Here is a 9,977-nt window from a genome sequence, read left to right on the forward strand (position 1 = left end):
TAGCAGACGCCTAGCCGATGCTAGCAGACGCCTAGCCGATGCTAGCAGACCCACCGCACGGATGATCTGGTGAAGTCCTTCGTCGCGCCGTCAATCGCTGGAACGCAGGTGAGCACGGGTGTTGCTGAGCAAAGCAGATGAGAGCTGGCTGACGTAGGTGGAGCGCTAATGTTTTTATCATAGCTCTGTGAGCTCCGATTGCTAAGTTAGCCTTAGCGTCGTTAGCAACAGCATTGTTAAGCTTTGCCAGGCTGAGATCTATTAACCGTGTAGTTACATGTACATGGTTTAATAGTATTGTCGATCTTCTGTCTATCCTTCCAGTCAGGGATTTATTTATTTTGTTTCTATCTGCATTTGAGACAGATGCTATCACGTTAGTTCATGCTAAAGATGCTAAAGAGCTTCGTCGATGTATTGTCGTGGAGATAAAAGGCACTGTAATGTCCATTTCGCGTTCTCGACTCTCATTTTCAAGAGGATATAGTATCTGAGGTGGTTTGAAATACAAATCCGTGATCCACAATAGAAAAAGGAGAGAGTGTGGAATCCAATGAGCCAGCGTGTACCTAAGTTACGGTCAGAGCGAAAAAAAATATGTATTTCACTGCATTCTAGTCCGTCACTCTAACGTTCCTCGTCCACGAATCTTTCATCCTCGCTCAAATTAATGGGGTAATCGTCACTTTCACGGTCCGAATAGCTCTAGCTGCGTTGAAAACAATAGGAAAATATGAGGGAGTGAACAACTGACAACGTCACGCTACTTCCGGTAGGGGCAAGGTTTTTTTTTATCAGAGACCAAAAGTTGCGAACTTTATCGACGTTGTTCTATACTAAATCCTTTCAGCAAAAATATGGCAATATCGCAAAATGATCAAGTATGACACATAGAATGGATCTGCTATCCCCGTTTAAATTTAAAAAAATAATTTCAGTAGGCCTTTAATGTCACATGATTCCCAAGCAACGTTATTGAATATCACAGCTTTGCCTCGACTGTGAAGAAGCCAGCAAAGTCTCAATCTCATATTGTATCGGTCAAATTTTGGGACCCAGGTTCTCATCCGACCGAAGAGGTTGCCCAATCCTTTGACAAGTGCAATACGTGCGCACACATATTGTACAGCAACATGTTTTCCGTACACATTCAGCTTTGCAAAGTTCTCCATAATTGATAGCAGTGTACATACTCGGCTTGTATTATTCATCGACCATGTCAGGTGCAATTCCCATCAGATACGTTCACACTACTTTCCTGCGCTCGTAACTCCTGTGACATGTACGTTTGTAATAAAATACAATAATACATTTTAAGACATTAAAAAGTTGCCAAAAAAGTTGGCAAAATAGTTAGTTTTCATGCTAATGTTAGCATGGCACCAGTTAGCATGTTAACAATTGCCATTCGTCAAGTAACAAAATATTTGACCCTGTGGGGTATACCTCTAAACGTAGTTAAAAAGCTAGCATGCCTACAGTTAACATGCATCAAGTAACACAATATTTGACTCTGAGGTGATTTTTGGAAAAACTTTAAAAAAGGTAGCATGCGTGTCATGAATGAGCTGAACAGATTGGAAGTGGAATGGTTTGAATTGGATGAAAAATGTGGGAGGAGAAGATGTATGAAAAAAGGCGGAATAATAATTACAAGAACTAATAGCATAAATTAAAGTTAGCAGGCAAGCCAGACAGCATGAAGTAACAAAAGCTACGACTCTGTAAAATAGTTAAAGTTTTCATGCTAATTTTGGCATGCTACCAGTTAGCATGTTAACAATTACCATTCATCAAGTAACAAAATATTTGACCCTGTGGGGTATACCTGTAAACGTAGTTAAAAAGCTAACAGTTAACATGCATCAAGTAACAAAATATTTGACTCTGAGGTGGCATACTAGCAAAAAATAACTAAAAGGTTTTTGCTAATGTTAGCATGTTAGCAAATGACTAACATTAGCAAGGAGCAGTTTGACTTTGGAACGATTTGAATCTGTTGATTAGCAACGCTTTTTAATAGAGAAAAGTGGGAAATCCGGTAAAATCGGCAATGTTATTGACATAAACATTTGATATTCCGAATGTCCTAAAAAGAGTGGAATTAGTTGATGGAATGTATTGAATCATTAGGGAAACGTGGACCTTTGAAACATTTTTGAATGGTCAAAAATGTGGAATTTCTGGAAAATATGATAGTTTTTGGAAAAACTTTAAAAAAAAGGTAGCATGCATGTCATGAATCAGCTGAACAGTTTGAAACTGGAATGGTTTGAATCGGAAGAAAAATGTGGAAAGACAAGATGTATGAAAAATGGGCGAAATAATAATTACAAGAACTAATAGCATAAATTAAAGTTAGCAGGCTAGCCAGACAGCATGAAGTAACAAAAGCTACGACTCTGCAAAATAGTTAAAGTTTTCATGCTAATTTTGGCATGCTACCAGTTAGCATGTTAACAATTACCATTCGTCAAGTAACAAAATATTTGACCCTGTGGGGTATACCTGTAAACGTAGTTAAAAAGCTAACAGTTAACATGCGTCAAGTAACAAAATATTTGACTCTGAGGTGGCATACTAGCAAAAAATAACTAAAAGGTTTTTGCTAATGTTAGCATGTTAGCAAGTGACTAACATTAGCAAGGAGCAGTTTGACTTTGGAACGATTTGAATCTGTTGATTAGCAACGCTTTTTAATAGAGAAAAGTGGGAAATCCGGTAAAATCGGCAATGTTATTGACATAAACAATTGATATTCCGAATGTCCTAAAAAGAGTGGAATTAGTTGATGGAATGTATTGAATCATTAGGGAAACGTGGACCTTTGAAACATTTTTGAATGGTCAAAAATGTGGAATTCCTGGAAAATATGATAGTTTTTGGAAAAACTTTTTTAAAAAAGGTAGCATGCATGTCATGAATCAGCTGAACAGTTTGAAACTGGAATGGTTTGAATCGGAAGAAAAATGTGGAAAGACAAGATGTATGAAAAATGGGCGAAATAATAATTACAAGAACTAATAGCATAAATTAAAGTTATCAGGCTAGCCAGACAGCATGAAGTAACAAAAGCTACGACTCTTGTGGTCTTTACCTGCAAAATAGTTAAAGTTTTCATGCTAATGTTAGCATGATACCAGTTAGCATGTTAACAATTAGCATTAGTCGAGAAACAAAATATTTGACCCTGTGGGGTATACCTGTAAACGTAGTTAAAAAGCTACCATGCTAACAGTTAACATGCATCAAGTAACACAATATTTGATTCTGAGGTGTAGAACTGCAAAACGAGCTAAAAACCTAGCATGTTAACGTAGTAACAAAAGCATACTAACAGTTAGCATGTATCAAGTAACAAAATATTTGACTCTGAGGTGGCATACTAACAAAAATTACCTAAAGGTTTTGTCACTTGCTAACACGCTAACATTAGCAAGGAGCAGTTTGAATTTGGAACGATTTAAATCGGTTGATTAGCAACGCTTTTTGATGGAGAAAAGTGGAAAATCCGGTAAAATCGGCAATGTTACGGACATAAATATGTGATATTCCGAATGTCCTAAAAAAGTTGAATTTGTTGATGGAATGGATTGAATCAGTTGGAAACATTTTAGAATGGTCAAAAATGTTGAATTCCTGGAAAAAATAGGAGTTTTTGGAAAAACTTTAAACAAGTTAGCATGCGTGTCACACTGCAAAAAGTCAGTGTTCAAAAACAAGGAAGAAAAATACTAAAATTAGAGGTATTTTACTTGAACTAAGCAAAATTATCTGCCAATAGAACAAGAAAATATGGCTTGTCAAGACTTTCCAAAACAAGTAATATTAGCTAACCTCAGTGAACCACAAAATACATTAAAATAAGTATATTCTCACTAATAAGTGTACTTTTCTTAATAGAAAAAAACAAATATGAGACCTTTTTTCTCAATATGTTGAAAAATATTCTTAAATTAAGTAAATGCTAGTACCATTATTTTGAGATAATGATATGCGCTCGGCATTACATTTCTTGGAACCAGCAAACTTACACTAAAAACTAGTTTTTTTTTCTTAATGGAAGGCAACAAGGCAACCGCTTGTTACTCTCGGGGTCTCCTAGCTGCTCAGGCAAATCATATTGTCTAAGGCCAATTTTTTTTTTTATTGTAATTTTGAAGAATTTATCTGAATGTGCATGAACTATTTCTGTTCAAAAGTGTTTGAAATGTCAAATGGCAAATGTTTGAATATTAACTGTGAGTTTACTGTACTGTGCCAACTGTACTACTATAAGAGTACATCTTTTCTATTGTTTCATTGAAAATAAAACAGCAAAGTCCATTTGGCTGTCATCTGTTTTAATTATGAGACACAATTGTCAAAGTCATGATTTTTTTATTTCATGCTTGAAATAAGAAATCATTATTTTGAAAAAGTAGTTTTATACCTGTGACTGTTGATGACACAGCTTTGCAACAGTTGATATTCTAGTTTCAAGCATGTTTTACTCAATATAGGTCATAACATCTCAGCAACAAGCTGTAATATCTCACTGAGATCATTTAGGACCAAAACACTTAAAACAAGTAAAACACTCTAACATAAAATCTGCTTAGTGGGAAGATGTATCTTATCAGACAGAAAATAAGCAACTGTCACCCTTATTTGAGATATTTAATCTTACTTATATTTCCGTTTTTGCAGTGCATGAATGAGCTGAACAGTTTGAAAGTGGAATGGTTTGAATCGGATGAAAAATGTAGGAGGAAAATATATTATTTACAAGAACTAACAACATAAATTAAAGCAAATGTGAGCAACATTTGTGACTTTTGCATATTATTGATTTATGAATCACTGTATTTGTTAGGAAACATGACAAACTGATGCGCGCATCAAAAGTCATTCCATCAAAGTTCAAAAGGGAACTCAAAAACCGAGAACAATGACAGCCTTTGGGCACGTGCGTTCAGACCTAACCTGGACCACATGGTGCAGTGCAGCCCTCTCCTACCCGCCGGCGCATGACAACACATTGAGCACGTGTCTGAAGAAGACGCTCACTCCATTGCCTCTAAAAGCACAACGGGAGTGAATCAAACAACAAAAGAGGCACTCACGTTCAGGAGCCTCGCACAAAAGAGGAGAGGAGCGCCGCCCGGTTCTCTCTGAAGAGACAATAGTGTGTGGCTAGAAGAAAGATGGAGTTGCGAGGAGAGGAGTGTCACATCCACACCACCCGGCGTACGCACAAATCTAAACATTGAGCACCTTTTTCCTGCTCGTCTCTTCCTCCTCCTACGGTTCGCAGCTTTGCCTGCCCTCCCTCCTTCCCTGCCGCCTCCCCTTCAAGCCTTCGGGTTTGGCTTGTCATGTGTTCAGGCTCAGGGAAGCGTAAAGCGGGTGGAGGCGAGACCAGCCCTCCGAGTGCTTTGTCTTGCAGTTTTGGAGACTCGTTTGCTTGCATTATGAGGAACATCCAGCTCTGCTGTCCCTCTTTGTTTACTTCACCTCCCATGCTGTGTTCAAAGTTACCGCAGAGTGAAATCCTCAAATCGTAAAGTATTGTAGGGTATCAGTCTTTCGTCCGCACGTGAACGGCGTTCTGGGGTCGTAGATGGGGAAAACGTAGATCTTGGAACGCGGCCGCCATCTTGGACAGGGCGGATGCCCGTGTCTATTTACTGCGTTAGATACTGTCATGACCTTTGTTTCTGCTATAGTTCTACTAGGTTTAGTGTTCCCGTTGCTAGGAGCGCTGAGATTACACAACGGCCTATGATTGGCGATTATTGTTCACACTTGCGAGCTATCCCAATCATGCCCTTACTGCCAATGTTCCAAAGTCAAGGCCCGCGGGTCATATCCGGCCCGCGAATGAATTGTCTATGGCAGTGTTTTTCAACCTTTTTTCAATCAATCAATCAGTCAATGTTTACTTATATAGCCCTAAATCCCGAGTGTCTCAAAGGGCTGCACAAGCCACAACGACATCCTCGGCTCAGATCCCACATCAGGGCAAGGAAAAACTCAACCCAATGGGACAATGAGAAACCTTGGAGGGGACCGCAGATGCGTTAAAATGTAATATCGGAAATTATCGGTATCGGTTTCAACCTCCCGATATTCCTGGGAGACTGCCGAAAATCTCCCAGGGCAACCATTCTCCCGAAATTCTCCCGATTTCCACCAAAACATCATTATTGGGGGCGTGCCTTAAAGGCCTACTGAAATGAATTTTTTTTATTTAAACGGGGATAGCAGATCCATTCTATGTGTCATACTTGATCATTTCGCGATATTGCTATATTTTTGCTGAAAAGGATTTAGTATAGAACAACGACGATAAAGTCTGCAACTTTTGGTCTCTGATAAAAAAAAGGCCTTGCCCCTACCGGAAGTAGCGTGACGTCACAGGAGGAAGGGCTGCTCACATTTTCCCATTGTTTTCAATGCAGCGAGAGAGATTCGGACCGAGAAAGCAACGATTACCCCATTAATTTGAGCGAGGAACTTGAGAGTGAAGGACTAGAGTGCAGTACAGGACGTATCTTTTTTCGCTCTGACCGTAACTTAGGTACAAGGGTTCATTGGATTCCACACTCTCTCCTTTTTCTATTGTGGATCACGGATTTGTATTTTAAACCACCTCGGATACTATATCCTCTTGAAAATGAGAGTCGAGAACGCGAAATGGACATTCACAGTGACTTTTATCTCCACGACAATACATCGGTGAAGCTCTTTAGCTACGGAGCTAACGTGATAGCATCGGGCTTAAATGCAGATAGAAACAAAATAAATAAACCCCTGACTGGAAGGATAGACAGAAAATCAACAATACTATTAAACCATGGACCTGTAAATACACGGTTAATGCTTTCCAGGCTGGCGAAGCTTAACAATGCTGTTGCTAACGACGCCATTGAAGCTAACTTAGCAACGGGACCTCACAGAGCTATGCTGAAAACATTAGCTATCCACCTATGCCAGCCAGCCCTCATCTGCTCATCAACACCCGTGCTCACCAGCGTTCCAGCGATCGACGGAGCGACAAAAGACTTCACCCGATCATAGATGCGGTCGGCGGCCCGGAGACGGAGGAAGTCAAGGTGAGGTCGGCGGCTAGCGCGTCTGCTATCCATCTCAAAGTCCTCCTGGTTGTGTTGCTGTAGTCCGCCGCTAATACACCGATCCCACCTACAACTTTCTTCTTTGCAGTCTCCATTGTTCATTAAACAAATGGCAAAAAATTCACCAACACAGATGTCCAGAATACTGCGAAATTTTGAGATGAAAACAGAGCTTTTTGTATTGGATTCAATGGGGCCGAATACTTCCGTTTCAACGATTGACGTCACGCGCTTACGTCATCATACATAGACGTTTTCAACCGGAAGTTTAGCGGGAAATTTAAAATTGCACTTTATAAGTTAACCCGGCCGTATTGGCATGTGTTGCAATGTTAAGATTTCATCATTGATATATAAACTATTAGACTGTGTGGTCTGTAGTAGTGGGTTTCAGTAGGCCTTTAAAGACACTGTCTTTAGCGTCCACTTTTCCTCCATACAATCAGCGTGCCGGCCCAGTCTTTTGATTACTTTGAATCGGTTAGGACATATGAAACATGTTAAAGTTATAACACAAAATGGAATGGAAAAAAATGTCCCACAAAATTAGGAATTCCTGGCAAATAGGGAATTTTGGGACTAAATAAAAAATGGCAGCGAACATTTTGAAAGTTGAATGGTTTGAATCTGATCAAAGATGTGGGAGAAAATAGACAAAAACTAGAGCAAAAATAATAAATAAAATACTCTAGAGCATTCACACAATTACTGTAATAACAATTAGTGTCATGTTTTTTAAATACAACAATGTTGTCAAGCTAGAAGGAGTGCATGGAAGAGGGGCAGTATAGCACGGTTGGTAGAGTGGCCATGCCAGCAACTTGAGGGTTCCAGGTTCGATCCCCGCTTCTGCCATTGTGTCCTCGGGCAAGACACTTTACCCACCTGCTCCCAGTGCCACCCACACTGGTTTAAATGTAACTTAGATATTGGGTTTCACTATGTAAAAGCGCTTTGAGTTACTAGAGAAAAGTGCTTTATAAATATAATTCACTTCACTTCACAAGAAGGAGTGCATCTTAGCTAGCATTAGAATGTCGCTCCAAGCTCACGACTCCCCTCTCTTCAAGATTGAAAGCATGATCAAACACACCTGCAAAAGTATATTGTTTGACCACGTGAGGAGCTAAACTATCGCTGGTGTGATGGAAATTGGTCAATCGGGAGAGTTTGATTGGATGAAGAATCGTATTTCACATCTGGTGTTGGTTGCCGGCAATCTACTCCAGATCAGATCTGAACAAATATTAGGACCACACATCCGTGGCCACTCTGACACCCCAAAAATTGTCTGCATTTGTATAGGAAATATTTTATTTTAACCATCTACTCTATAGTGATGTCAATGAAGTTAGCGTGTGTTTGCTAAAAGCGCCACTTGTGGTGAAGTAATGTATTACATCACTGTTTCAATGTCCATTTCTCTGATGATGCAATTGTTGATGACTGAAGTGCTGATATCAACTAAACCCTCCTCATCCCACCCCCCGGATTGTAAAAATTGTAAATAATGTAAATAATTCAATGTATATACTCTGATGATTAACTCGTGGGATGACTGTATTATGCTGATAGTATATATTTGTACCATCAATTGATTTACGTGGACCCCGACTTAAACAAGTTGAAAAACTTATTCGGGTGTTACCATTTAGTGGTCAATTTTACGGAATATGTACTGTACTGTGCAATCTACTAATAAAAGTTTCAATCAATCTATCAATGTTCACCCAGTGCAGGGGTTGGCAACACAAAATGTTGAAAGAGCCACATTGGACCAAAAATACAAAATTTTAATCTGTGTGGAGACGCAAAAACTTAAAAGCGTGTTACATGTTAAGATGAAGGCAACACGTGATCTAATGGATTTATTACAATCTTCGCAAGCTGGGTAATGTTTGCTGTGGTCTGGAACAACATGGCACATGAAATGCAGCCAATATTACATACAGATAATGTGTCATGAGACATGCAAATATAAATTAAATACACCGAGGACATAAGTAAAGGAAATTAAATTAGCTCAAATATACCTACAAATGAGGCATAATGATGCGATATGTACATACAGCTAGCCTAAATAGCATATTAGCATTGATTATCTTGCAGTCATGCATTGACCAAAAATGCCTGATAAGCACTCCGGCAAATCAATAAAATCAACAAAGCTCACCTTTGTGCATTCACGCAGAGCATAAAACGTTTGGTGGACAAAATGAGACAAAGGAGTGGCATAAAACACGTCTCTCTGTGGCAGCGTGGGAGAAAGTTGTACATGTAAACAAACTACGATGAGTTCAAGGATTGCTGAAATTAGTAGGACAAAACAGTGCTTGCCAAATACTCTCATCAGTAAAGCATGTATAACATAAACAGTGGGATTTCTAACAATTAGGAAGGTTTGTGTCACGTTTGTCCTCCTACAGAAAATATATTAAAACAAAAAAATTGTTTTTTTCTTCATCTTTTTATATTTTCACACATCTCTGAAAGAGGTCCAGGGAGCCACTAGGCTAAAGAGCCGCGGGTTGCTGACCCCCGACCCAGAGGCTAAGTGTTAAAATCTTAAAAATAATACTTCTTATTTGCTCTTGTAGTATTATTTGCTCCATTGAACGGTATCCGCAATGTCCTTACATCACATTAATGAGCCTGCAAACATTCCGGAAAGAACTTCCAGTGAGCTTCATGGACAACGTTGCAGATGGTAATAGTGTTTCCATGTTGAGTGTTTACGGTTTAAAAGTGAACCAAACAGGTCAAGGCCTAAAAGTTTCCCATCTTTATCTTCTTTCTTCTCGGCCGGGTTTCTACAGACAGGAGGTCAGATTGGTGCTAGGAGGGAATCAGTGACACACA

The sequence above is a fragment of the Entelurus aequoreus genome, linkage group LG01 (assembly GCF_033978785.1).
Source record: "Entelurus aequoreus isolate RoL-2023_Sb linkage group LG01, RoL_Eaeq_v1.1, whole genome shotgun sequence".
NCBI lineage: Eukaryota > Metazoa > Chordata > Actinopteri > Syngnathiformes > Syngnathidae > Entelurus > Entelurus aequoreus.